Source organism: Triticum aestivum, chromosome 2B, assembly GCF_018294505.1.
Source record: "Triticum aestivum cultivar Chinese Spring chromosome 2B, IWGSC CS RefSeq v2.1, whole genome shotgun sequence".
In the NCBI taxonomy this organism is placed as follows: Eukaryota; Viridiplantae; Streptophyta; class Magnoliopsida; order Poales; family Poaceae; genus Triticum; species Triticum aestivum.
Genome location: NC_057798.1, coordinates 6,206,093 through 6,218,707, shown reverse-complemented (window position 1 = coordinate 6,218,707; position 12,615 = coordinate 6,206,093). Strand labels below are relative to the sequence as shown.

The 12,615-nt window shown below is 42.6% G+C and overlaps 1 pseudogene; it reads right to left on the bottom strand.

Annotated features, from left to right (window-relative positions):
* Positions 1 to 6,076: 6,076 nt before the first annotated feature.
* LOC123047666 (zealexin A1 synthase-like) lies at positions 6,077 to 7,813 on the bottom strand (annotated as a pseudogene).
* Positions 7,814 to 12,615: the final 4,802 nt, after the last annotated feature.

The window sequence follows — 12,615 nt, the reverse complement described above, 5'->3', positions numbered from 1 at the left end:
GAAGCTCAACAAACAAAAGAAGTCATGCCTCCTACTAGCCATCCAACAAGCATTCTTACTCTCCTATGTGGACATCAAAGGAAAAAAAATGTAAAACCCAAAGCACCAATTGCCACCAGAAAGATAGGGATATTATTAAAGCCAAATAGACTTCACGGCTACAAGCTATTTAGAGCAAGTGTTAGAGCACTGACATGAAAAGAATATGAGATCAATATGACTAATTAAAAAATGGACAAGACAACTCTTGGCTTAAAATACCATTAATCAAGCAAGATTTACAACTACAGGCTATTTAGAGCAAGTGTAGGAGCGCCGACAAGAACACAATATGAGTTCAACAATACGAGTTCAATATGGCCATTATTTTTTAATCACAAGAAATGAGGTTCTAATGGCTGATAGAAGATGAACATACAAAAAGAAGGTCATGCAAAATTCTGATTCTTTTTAAAATATTTGGTTATCACCGTCTAGACGCAACACAGTTTTAAGTAAGTGGAAAGAAATAATCCACACTGGTTTCATGTTGAATAGAAGTGCATGTACAAGAATCAAATAGAAGTGCATGCTAGCAACAAGGATAGAGGGATCGGATCAACTAGAAATAAAAAAAGTCAACAATGCCCTAGACAGTGGCAACCAACAATGGAAGAATTTTCCATTTTAGGCTCAAGGTATCTCAAACTTCAATTCAAAAAGTCCCACATCAAGAAAATCGGCTTTTTACGCTATCATGTTAAAAAAACAGTATACTTAAAGCACCCATAGGCGATGCTGAGGGTTCTATTCTATAAATCATGTTCTCAAATTTGGTGATTATGAGCACTAGGATATGATTAACCGGTATGTTTTCTATCATCTAACTAGTGCTTGTAGCAGAACTGTTATCTACTTGAACCTTGTACAAAAAACTAGTGTGGTTGCGTCATGATAGTGTTGTCACCCTTAAGGACGTGTGAAAAAACAAATAAAATTACAGGTGAAAAATAACATATACATCCACTTCTTGTTTTTCTCATCATTTGGCTTATGTCAATGATACCAAAAGTGAAAAAAAAACTAGTGAGAATCAATATTTATGTTTTGCACATAAAGATGAACAAGGACACTCAACTGAAAATATGGTAAAAAAGATGAGCATAAACTAACCGCACTCTTAAAATGATTCAGAAAACAAGCACAAGATGAAACCAAGAACTATATATGTGACGACATCATTTTTTTCTCCAACAAAAGAGAAGCCATCAGTTGGTGTGGCAAGATTTCTATGAAGAAGAAGAAAACAAGATTAGATCAAGAAACAACTATCAGTTGGCGTGGCAAGATTTCTATCAAAAAGAAGAAGAAATATTAGATCAAGAAACAACATGCATGCTCTTACATATAAGGCGGATCAACGAGTGCTAGGCGGCAGGCACGGTAATGGCCGACAAACCATGATCGGTCTAAGGGCCACCACGCACAGCTGCACCGGGCATGTCGACTGGTCTTAACTCGCTCCGCATCTCTTGCGCGGCAGCGTGGTCATGGCACAACCCTGAGCTGCCGGTGGATGTACATGACGCTGCTTAGATCCACCGTTGCCATCTACAACGTGGAGATTGAGGAGAGGGAAGGAGGTGGAAGGTGTGGGGCGGGGCGGGGCTGGTCGAGATCAAGGGGGCGTCCATTTATAGAGTAGAGGAGAGGAGAGGAGAGGAGAGGGGAGCGTAGGCAGCGATGGGATGAACGGACGGATGCGTCGGTTTGGGAAGAGGATAGAATTAATGGGGTGCCTAGTTTCAAAGAGGAAGACGAGGGAATCAAGGGAGGCTCTCTTGATGGAAGGAAGGAAGGAAGGAAAGAGGTGTATTCATCCAGCCGTGGAAAACGCTAGCTGCATGCAGTAATTATTCCTTTAATTTCCTTCCTTGTCGCCAGATTGACGCACACGCGCGATGGATTCCCTCTCTGACTCTCTCTATGGTATGGTATGGTATGTACTGCACAAACGATTTAGTCCCAGCGCTCCCAGAAATTACGCCGGCCACGTAAAGGTAGCCAGGCACTTTCCATGTGTGTATGCAGTAACTTCTTCCCATTTGCTCGTGTCAGTTTTTATTTTTTTAGGGAATTTTCTCGTGTCTGTATCTTTATTTTTATCTGTTTGAAGGAATTTGCTCATCTAAGACAAGACTCGTTCTATATACTATATATATATATATATATATATATATATATATATATATATATATATAGCCGGGTGGGTTTTTTCTGTTCACAATTTGATTTTCTCATGTAAGATAAGACACCAGGTTGGCAAGTGCATTCCTAGCATAAAAGGTTTTTTCTGTTCACAATTTGATTTTCCCATGTAAGATAAGACACCAGGTTTGCAAGTGCATTCCTAGCATAAAAACACCGGCTCCAATCCAATTACCAGGTTGGCAAGTTTCAAAGTCCCTGCATTGAACATTTTTTCATAACTTGTTAGATTATAATTGAAAAAACCCAGAGAACACTCATTCATTCTTGACACCGACAAACTCGGTACTCTCCTCTCCTAGGGCAATGAAAATTATCTTGTTGTACCATACAAAACACCGACAAACAGCTCAGGAATTCCTTGATGCAATGAATAATATGATCAACTTAACTCTTGATGCAGTTAACCCAGAAAGAAAATTCCCATAACGATGCACATCATTTCACATCCCAACCTTCACAATGAAGATGTTACTTCCACCAGATTTGATCAAACAGGAACACGCATGCATCAACTACTTCTCAGATGAGGTGATAAAAAACATCTCGAGTCCACTACACATCCCAGGAAGCACAGGTACTTCGCTTCCTTCCATCACAAACATTACAACATGACAGAGCCAAACTACTACATACATGGCTTAATTCTGAAACCTAACCCATCAATGGAGAAAGCTCGAGGACGCCGCCGCCATCCAGTGCATCTTTATCAGCGGAGAAAGCCCGAGGACGACTGCACCATCCAGTGCATCTTCATCAGCGGAGAGAGCCCGAGGACAACGACGCCATCCAGTGCATCTTCATCAGCGAAGAAAGCACGAGGACGACGGCGCCATCGTGTGCATCTTCAAGCCCAAACCGCGTCAACTTCTGCAGCACCGCTTGGCAAGAGAAAATGACCGGTGTCATGCGCAATGGAGATTTTCCATCATGTCCGGTAGGTTTGATGGACGAAAGGAGTATCTTCCCGAGGAATGCAATCTGGGTGGACATAAAAAGATCAGTCTAGTGCAGAGGCAATGTAATGCATCAGAGGAATGTCAGATTTCTCAGCAGTAAGCCACACAACAATTCTCTTGTGTCAAAGGGAATTTACAGGAATTAACAAGACAACATTTTCCCCTAAAAACAATGCATACTTATTCACCAGCCTAGGAATGCAAAGTGCTCGTTCCAGTTCCACACAATGAAAGTTAAGTGTTGGACCTGATCAAGACAAGACAAAATTGCCATAGATAGGCTCACTTGTGTGACCAGCAGAAGAATTTTCGCTACAAGATCTCATCTTGGCTTGTCAAATCTCATACTAGACAAATTGTTGGACACTAGTGGAAACAAGCAACATCTCTGGGTAATTGACGACCGGGACACGCAGGACATGAGAGAGAGAGAGAGAGAGAGCAAAGAGAGATACCTTGACGATCTCCATGGCGTCGGCAGCGGGGTCGGAGCAGCTGCTGCGTCCATGGAAGAGGCGGCACACAGTGGTCTACGCCTGAGGACACCAACATTATCAAGTTAGTATGTGTCGTTAGTATCAACCTGAAGATAAATCTGCTGCAGAGTTTTCAGTTTTCTGAAGAAAGAAGGAACTAAAAGTTTCAGGTTTCTGCAGTTTAGTCGTCTCTGAACATAAATTGCAGCAAGCAAGCAAGCAAATATGGATGGGCATGAGAGGGAGTAAGGGCCACTGATGATGAATGCTGAACTAGGATGAGCAGAGCCTGCACTCACCACCCACATAGAAGGCAATGACAGAATCCCTTCCCCTGGCACGAGCTTTGGATCAGCGGTGGCATATGTTCTTGCCTATTGAGGATCCTCCATGGACAAGGGAAGGTGTCATCAGACCACCGCAGTCCAATTAGTGCTATACGGCCTGCACAAGGATCACACGAGACATGCATGGTGAATGCTACAGAAAAACAAGACAAGCGTTTGCTCAATACAGAAAAACAAGACAAGCGTTTCCTCCATCGTGGGAGCAGCGGCGACCCGGGAATAAGCAGACCCGGAGGAGCGAAGCGGCGGTCTTCTAGGTCAAATCGAAACCACCACACAAGCACTTGACAAAGCAGCATCACAAGCTGCCAGAATGCAACATCACAAGCACTTGAGTTACAGTCAAGACCGTCGACAAAAGGGAACGTCAGGCCATAGTAAGGCTCAATATCAAAAACATCATATATATTCTTGTAAACCTGATAGAGTATGTGACAAAATTAAAAATCAATTAAAACAACAAATTCCTGGTAGCTAGCATTCATAACTAAAAGGTACCTTTCTTTTGCTATTTTCAGGTCTTGTAGTTCAGTTAGTAATCGATGTTTTGCCTGATTTATTAGTTTAATGGAATATGTAGGTTTTACGTCATAGTTCGAGTACGACAGTGCTTTCTTGTAACAAGTTTTAGTGTTATCTTCGTATGATTGATACTAGGCCAAAGACAATGCTGCCTAGATTGCATAGATGTTTCACAGCAGCCGCTCCAACCAAAACATTGCATGGCTTGATTACAGAAAGGCACAGATCAATCATGGGCGTGACAATGCATATAGTAATCAGGTATATCTTGCACGTACTTCGTGGGTGTGACACGCATTAGATGCATGCATGGCGCATGTTAGCAGCCGGACGAATGCTGGTGGGATGCATGAGAGTTCAAGACAATCTGCTCAATAATTGCGCTAATGCATTCATGTTTGTTGCTTTGTTAGCAGCCGGCGGAGTCACATTCAACTATAATGTTTTATTTAGATATACGGATGAAAACATCACAAGGCAGTCACCACTCAACAGTATAGTATTAAGATTGACACCGCAGTCACCATTCATATAGTCATTTGCGGTGGCAACTAAAAGATATAATAAATTTGTTGAGAAATATAGGTGCGCTTTGACACAAGAAGAGCATAAATATTTGAATGCGCCTTCTTTGAGTTAGGGCCATAGATATCTTGTTCCATGTCCACCAACCGAACCTAGCAATCACATTCTTCCATAGATCTAAACAAAGAAAGATAGAATTAAAATATGATAAGTGGTAGCATAGTGTCTGTTAGTGGTCTACCCATGATGTATTAAGCAGCGCTATCAGCTTGGTGGGCAATTAAACAAGACATGAGAGAGAGAGAGAGAGAGAGAGAGAGAGAAAACAAGTGCTGGGTCTATGCAATTACCGTAGTCCTTTCAGAAAATGAGTGACTGAGATAATTGTTTTTCTGTGAAATCTTATGAGTAGGGCGCACATTTCCTTTTGATTCATAATAAAAAAAACAGTTTATTTTATGAGAAAATGTTGGTCAATAGACTAAACCAGATTTGAACAGTGCAAAAGCTCAGAGAGTAGAAAAACATCAAGCTACATTTGGCCTACAGCATGCCAAGTCAGTAACCTAGTGCTGCTTGCACGTTTGACGCACCCATGAATGCTTGGGCGAGGCCATTACTGTTAGCAAAGTCGGTCCAAAGGAACCGGATCTAATTTGATAAACCTAGCAGTACATCTTCCAAAAGGACCCAAAAGAAACAAATAAGAAGAAATTATAGGTCAGTCCTTGCATTTTACACGGAGGATATCAGACCATGAAACTAGTTTGAAATTTGGTCCATACAACATGCATCAATACAGTAACTAACCCATCGTCACCAGGGGCAATTTAAGAAGTGCAAACTTCGTGTTTTGGTACATTCAATAGTTTGTGTCATCCACCATAATATATTGCAAGTTCAACGAGGTTCTTTTATTCTTATTGGTGCAATGATACATATTGGTATACATCAACAAAAGTACAGACATATCTACGTGGCAATGCACATCCATCTATGTCTATGTGGCATGGAAACCTCCACGGGAAATAGGTATCAATTGTAGGTCATATTTTCTTCCTACGATGATCCCATATTTCTCGGTCATGTCCAAAAATTCCGGGTTTGCCTTGCCAGGAAGCACCCAGTCGAAGTGGTAGAGAAGATTTGCCAAGGCGATCTCCATAGTTGACGTGCCGAATAGTATCCCAGGGCACTGCCTCCGACCAACACCGAAGGGGGTGAATTCAAAGTATGTCCCATTGTAATCCATGTTATTGTTCTCAAACCTTTCAGGCTTAAACTCTTCAGGAGTTTCCCAACAATTTGGATCCCTCAAAACTGCAAACGCATTAATGTATACATTGGTGCCTTAAAGCATGTCAAAACCCATAACTTTACGGTCTTCCCTGGCCCTACGGGGGATCAAAGGACCTGGTGGATGCAGTCTAAGAACCTCCTTAATGATCATCCACATGTAATGGAGTCCAGCGAGGTCACTATTAGTAATCACAGCTCGACCTTGACCTAGCACCTCTCGGATCTCAATCTGTGCTTTGGCCATGGCTTCGGGATGACGGACGAGCTCAGACATTGCCCACTCCAAGGCAACTCCCGTGGTCTGTGTGGCACCTGCAAATATGTCCTGAAAAATATTGTTGTGGTATGCATGTTTATATTTTGTTTCTGCATATGTAGTAGTACGCAACAAATAATCAATTTCAGACACAACAATTTACGTTTATAAATCTATGAAACAAGTTGAGACTAACAGATTTATGAAATGATGAAGCTAGCTTTTTTTGCATTAAAACTTTGCAGATATGATATCACATCGGTAGATTAATAAGAAGCATAAAGAAAATTACTCACAAATAAGACGGCACCTATACTCTCCGTGGTCATAGGGAATGTGAACGCGTCCTTCTCCTGGAGCCTGAGTAGCACGTCCAGCAAGTCATCATCGTCGGTGCTGGAGGCACCGTCCTGTGTGGCAGCTCGCGCCGCCTTATGCCCCTCGATGACGTCGGCGTTGATACGTTGGATGTGGCCATAGCTCCTCCTCATGTGGCGCTCTCCCTTGCATAGCCACCGCACCAGCCGCGATGACGGGAAGAGGTCGACGAGGCAGAAACCACCTAGCAGCACGAACGCCTCATCCAGCTCCCGGAGGTACTCCTCCTGCTGCGGGAACTTGCCGCCAAACACCGCCCGCGACACCACGTCGTTGCTGAGCGCCATCATCTTCTCGCTGACGTTGACGACGGCACCCATGGATGCCGCGTCTGCGACATAATGGAGAAGGCTGCCCACCTGGTCTGGCCTGATACCGTCCATACGCCTCACCTGCTTGGAGCTCAGGAGCTCCATGGTGCAGACCTTGCGCATCTGGCGCCATGGGTCACCGTAGGGGGCGAAGACGATGCCCCTCCCGCCGCAGCCGAAGATGTCCAGCGTCGCGCTGCGAGGCCGGCCAGCAAAGGCAAGGTCGTTGGTCTTCATCACCAGCGCCGCCGCCTCGGCGCTGGAGACGATCACCGTTGGGACCTCGCCGAGCATAAGGTGCATCAGCGGCCCATGCCGGCGACACATCTCCATCATCTTGCGGTGCGGGAGCACGCTGGCGACGTGGTGGAGGCTTCTGATGAAGGGAAGAGTCCATGGCCCAGGAGGCAGCTGTGGCTTTCTCTTGCCCCCAGAGAGCTTGCGAAACCAGAGGGCCACAAGCGTGCATAGACAAACTTAACCAGCCCTCCATGGCAGGATACAAGCTGTTCGCAAGTGCAGCTTGGAGTGAGACCCGGTATATTTATGTGACCACCTACAAGTTCTGTTAAAACTCTGGACCTGCTGACTCATGAACTTCCTAGTGTATGCAACTATATACAAGTCGAGATTTATTGGTGTACAGAACTAAATTGGTGGCGGCTAGATTGTTGATGACAAAATTTAGAGATAGTATGACAAAATTTAAATTATTGGCGGCTAGATTGCTGAAGACAAAAATAGTGTACAGTACTAGACCTCTTTCTTTGCTCTAAATTATATAAATTCCTAGGTTTGCTATCAGGCATAATTTACTATCATCATCAAATGTACTTTGGTCGTGTTGTATGTATTAGCTCATGAATTTTTCTACAGAGAAATTTAACAAGGGAAAACACAATAACTTCAATTACTTTGAAATGGAGAAAGTGGAGTTCGATGCTTCTAATGACTTTTGCACTAACCCAGGGAGACCAATTTGCAATCTTTCATACTCAGCTAGCAGCCAGAAAAGAGAAACCTTATCTGCCGGAAGCTTCGCCACATAGCCGCCAGAAAAAGAGCATGTATGTTTTAGTATTAAAAGATACGTCCGGCGGAAAAAACAACTTGTATGCTTTTTGAAGGAAGATGCAATCACAAACCAAACCAGACCCATAGTGCTATAAACCAGAACAATATTGCCAGAAGCTTCACCACATAGCTTCCGAATTCTTTTGTGCAAGATGCTTGAGTTCGTAATGCCCGTGCTAAATTTGGTGAAGTTTGGACATTCGATGAGCCATGTCAAAAAAGACAAAATGACCTCCGAACAATGCAGAACATCAAACTTGCTCACATGCCTGATTGTTTTTTGCAGGCAGCTCCTAAAATGTCCAAACTTCACCACATTTGGCTTACTAGGTCTGGAGAGTTTACCGTTAAATCAATGTATCTTGATGTTATTAATTCAAGCTCTCTTCCTAGTTCCAAATAAGCTTGGGCAGTCAAAGTTCCTCTGAAAATTAAAGTGTTTATGTGGTTTGTACATAAAAGAGTTATTTAACCAAGGACAATTTGGTAAAGCAAAATTGGACATGACCTACTAGGTGTAGTTTCTGTGATCAGGATGAAACCATCAAACACCTTTTTCTTGATTGCCCGTTGGCCAAGGTTCTATGATGGATGGTCCACATTGCCTATAATATTACTCCTCCGAGTTCTATCAGCACGTTATTTGGAACGTGGCTTAACGGGATAGAGTCCGAAACAGCGAGACACATCCGCGTAGGAGTATGTACTTTATTATGGGCAGTCTGGAACTGCAGAAATGATTTGGTTTTTAACAGAACAACAAATATTCATTTTTTGCAGGTTACCTTCCGAGCCACTGCATTGATCCGTATGTGGTCGCTACTCACTCCGACGGAGGCCGGAGAGCATTTGGTTACTGGATCTATCCGGTGGGAGATGGTAGCACGGGATATTTTCAACCGGTTTGGATGGCGGTCATGTAATAGTATAGGCAATTAGTTTACCTATCTTTCTTTTGCCAGCCGGTTGTGGCGTCTTTTGGCTAGTGTCGTAATTTTTCTATGGCTCTTTGTGAGCTTTTCTTTACTTTCATTACAGACCATAAGACCTTGTTGAACCTATTTGCTTATTTATATCAAAATTATGCAGAGGCCGGGGAGTCCCCCCTTTTCGAAAAAAATACAAGCTTGCATTCTTTTAAATGGTAATTTTGATATTTGTTTTTCCAAACTAAGCTTGTATTTTTTTAGAAACGATAAAGTTCTTCATAAATCCATTGAAACATTCCCTAGCAATGCTCACGAGGAGCATATGAGTTCCCTTTTAATACACAGGCTTGAACTTATTGTATTCTGAATACATTTCCATCTATTCATTTTTCCCATGTAAACACGTAGTTGTGCACCATGTTGCATCATTCAACTATTCTTTATTACCTCATCCAGAAATGTTTCTTTCTGGTTTCCTTGATTTAACATAACAAGATACTTTTTATAACTTATCCGCGCATGTATATGCTCAGATTGTGGTGACCACATGTCTCCTACGTACTCCCTCCGTTCCTAAATATAAGTCTTTGTAGAGATTCCACTATGGACTACATACGGAGCAAAATGAGTGAACCCGCACTCTAAAATGCATCTATATACATCCGTATGTGGTTTATAGTGAAATCTCTACAAAGACTTATATTTAGGAACAGAGGGAGTACTAATTAAAGTTTGATGGATTATTGCATGATTGCGATGCTTATCTGCTCATTTATTTTTACAGTTGGTGATCAGATCGGATTCGAGGATCATCGTCTCTCATGTGTTACGTATTAGTGATCCTACATGATAGTGGAGAATGTACGAATATGCAGCATTGACAGTAACAAGGAAAAATGGATGTTTTATTTTGTTTGTTTGGCTCTGAGATATATTAAAATTGGACATATCCAGGTCTGACTTGTTTTTTCATAGAGGACACAGCTGCCTACTTGGACATATTTGGCTTTTAACCATATCTTTTGTTTGTCGCCTTCCATGTTATTATTTTGATAAAGTTTGATTTCTTCCTTTCCTATGCTGTAGATACTTCTTCTCTTGCAACTGAAAGTACTTCTTCTGATTACAGTGAGGCGGCTTGATTAATCATTGGCCTCATGGCAAAATTGGGGACGGAGGAGGGAGGTGGCTTCATATAAGCATCACTTCAAAAGCTCACGGTATGTATGCCAGCATGCACTGGAGTTGTTGGATAAGTTCCTTTTTGTCAAAACACATTTCATTTTGTTTTTAGAATGCTGGCCTGGTGTACACTGATCAGTTGTGGTATTCTTTCCCTGTGCAGGAGATCAAACCGAAGAAAGATAACACTCAACGCAACATGCTCGTGTCGATGATATGGGTGCAGAGGAAGAGTGTGTGGATGATCAGTGAGAGCAGGTATGTGCTTACCAGCCAGCGCAAGAGCATCTGGTGGGCCCGGTAGATCCCCAGGGAGGAGTAGGCGGGCGTATATTGTCCATTTCTTCTGTAAAAAAATGTCACTCTACACAATATAATTTTTTGGAACAACACATACTCGACTAATCATCCTTTATAAATCAACAGGCTTGTACGAGATGTTAAAATGTGTTCCTATCTGTCTACCATTATTCCTCTGTTTTATAAGTGTTAATTTCATTGATTTCTTACTTATATGTATATACTGATTGCAGATTTGCTAGAATGTCACTTTGCAAAACATATGATCCAATCCATGTTTTGTCCTTACAAATAGATAAATGCATGAAGGCATTGAGATAGGTGGTGCAGATGCTTACTTGTTGTCAACATTAGATGGTGGTTTGGTAAGTGACTATTTTGAAAAATATTTTCTCAGTCTAACATGTACACTATATTCACACAGTAGCCTTGCTTCTGCACCCCATCTCTCTCTATAGCCTATATCTGCACCGCTCTTTGATCTAATTTTTGTCCCAAAATCTTAGGCAGTTTGTTCCCTATAAAATAACATGGAGCATCAAAATTTGGATTTTCAAAAGGTTCTTACAAACTGAATTTTATCGATACCACATTCATGATAATTTGTCAATTTGTGTTTGCTTCCAAACACCCTGGCATATTAAAATTTTGAATAGGAGAGTCACTAGTAAACCTCTATTTGACTAGCTCATTGATCAAAGATGGTTATGTTTCCTAACCATAAACATGAGTTGTTATTTGATTAACGGGATCACATCATTAGGAGAATGATGTGTTTGACTTGACCCATTCCGTTAGCTTAGCACTTGATCGTTTTAGTATTCTACTATTGCTTTCTTCATGACTTATACATGTTCCTATAACTATGAGATTATGCAACTCCCTTTTACCGGAGGAACAGTTTGTGTGCTACCAAACGTCACAACGTATCTTGGTGATTATAAAGGTGCTCTTGTACTTGTTGGGTTGGTGTATTTCGAGACTAGGTTTTGTCACTCCGATTGTCGGAGAGGTATCTCTGGGCCATCTCGGTAATGCACATCACTATAAGCCTTGCAAGCATTGTAACTAATGAGTTAGTTGCGGGATGATGTATTACGGAACGAGTAAAGAGACTTCCCGGTAACGAGATTGAACTAGGTATTGAGATACCGACGATCGAATCTCGGGCAAGTAACATACCGATTTCAAAGGGAACAATGTATGTTGTTATGCGGTTTGACCGATAAACATCTTCGTAGAATATGTAGGAGCATCCAGGTTCCGCTATTGGTTCTGCGTGTAATGCCTTTTGTACTAACCCCATCGCTGAGACCAATTTGCAATATTCGTAGCCAGACAAGAGAAAACGGCCCAAACTTTCATACTGTATACTCACTTAATTTTTACATTTATATATACCTGCAGAGTCCAGACATGTAAGTTATCAGTACCACTACCACTGCACTTGCAAAGCTGCCTGCCATGGAGGGGTGGTTCAGCTTGTGTTTCATTGCACTAGGCACGCCGCTTGCCCTTTGGCTTCTCAAGCTCGCCGGCGCCGGCGCCAAAAACAAGCCACACAAGCACCAGCTGCCGCCAGGGCCATGGACACTCCCGATAATCGGCAGCCTCCACCACGTCGTTAGCCTCGTCCCACACCGGCAAATCACGCAGCTGTGTCGCCGATATGGGCCAATGATGCACCTGAAGCTAGGCGAGGTCGACGCCGTGGTAGTCTCCAGCGCCGAGGCGGTGGCGGCAGGGGCATCGTCTTCGCCCCCTACGGCGACCACTGGCGCCAGATGCGCAAGGTCTGCATTGTGGAGCT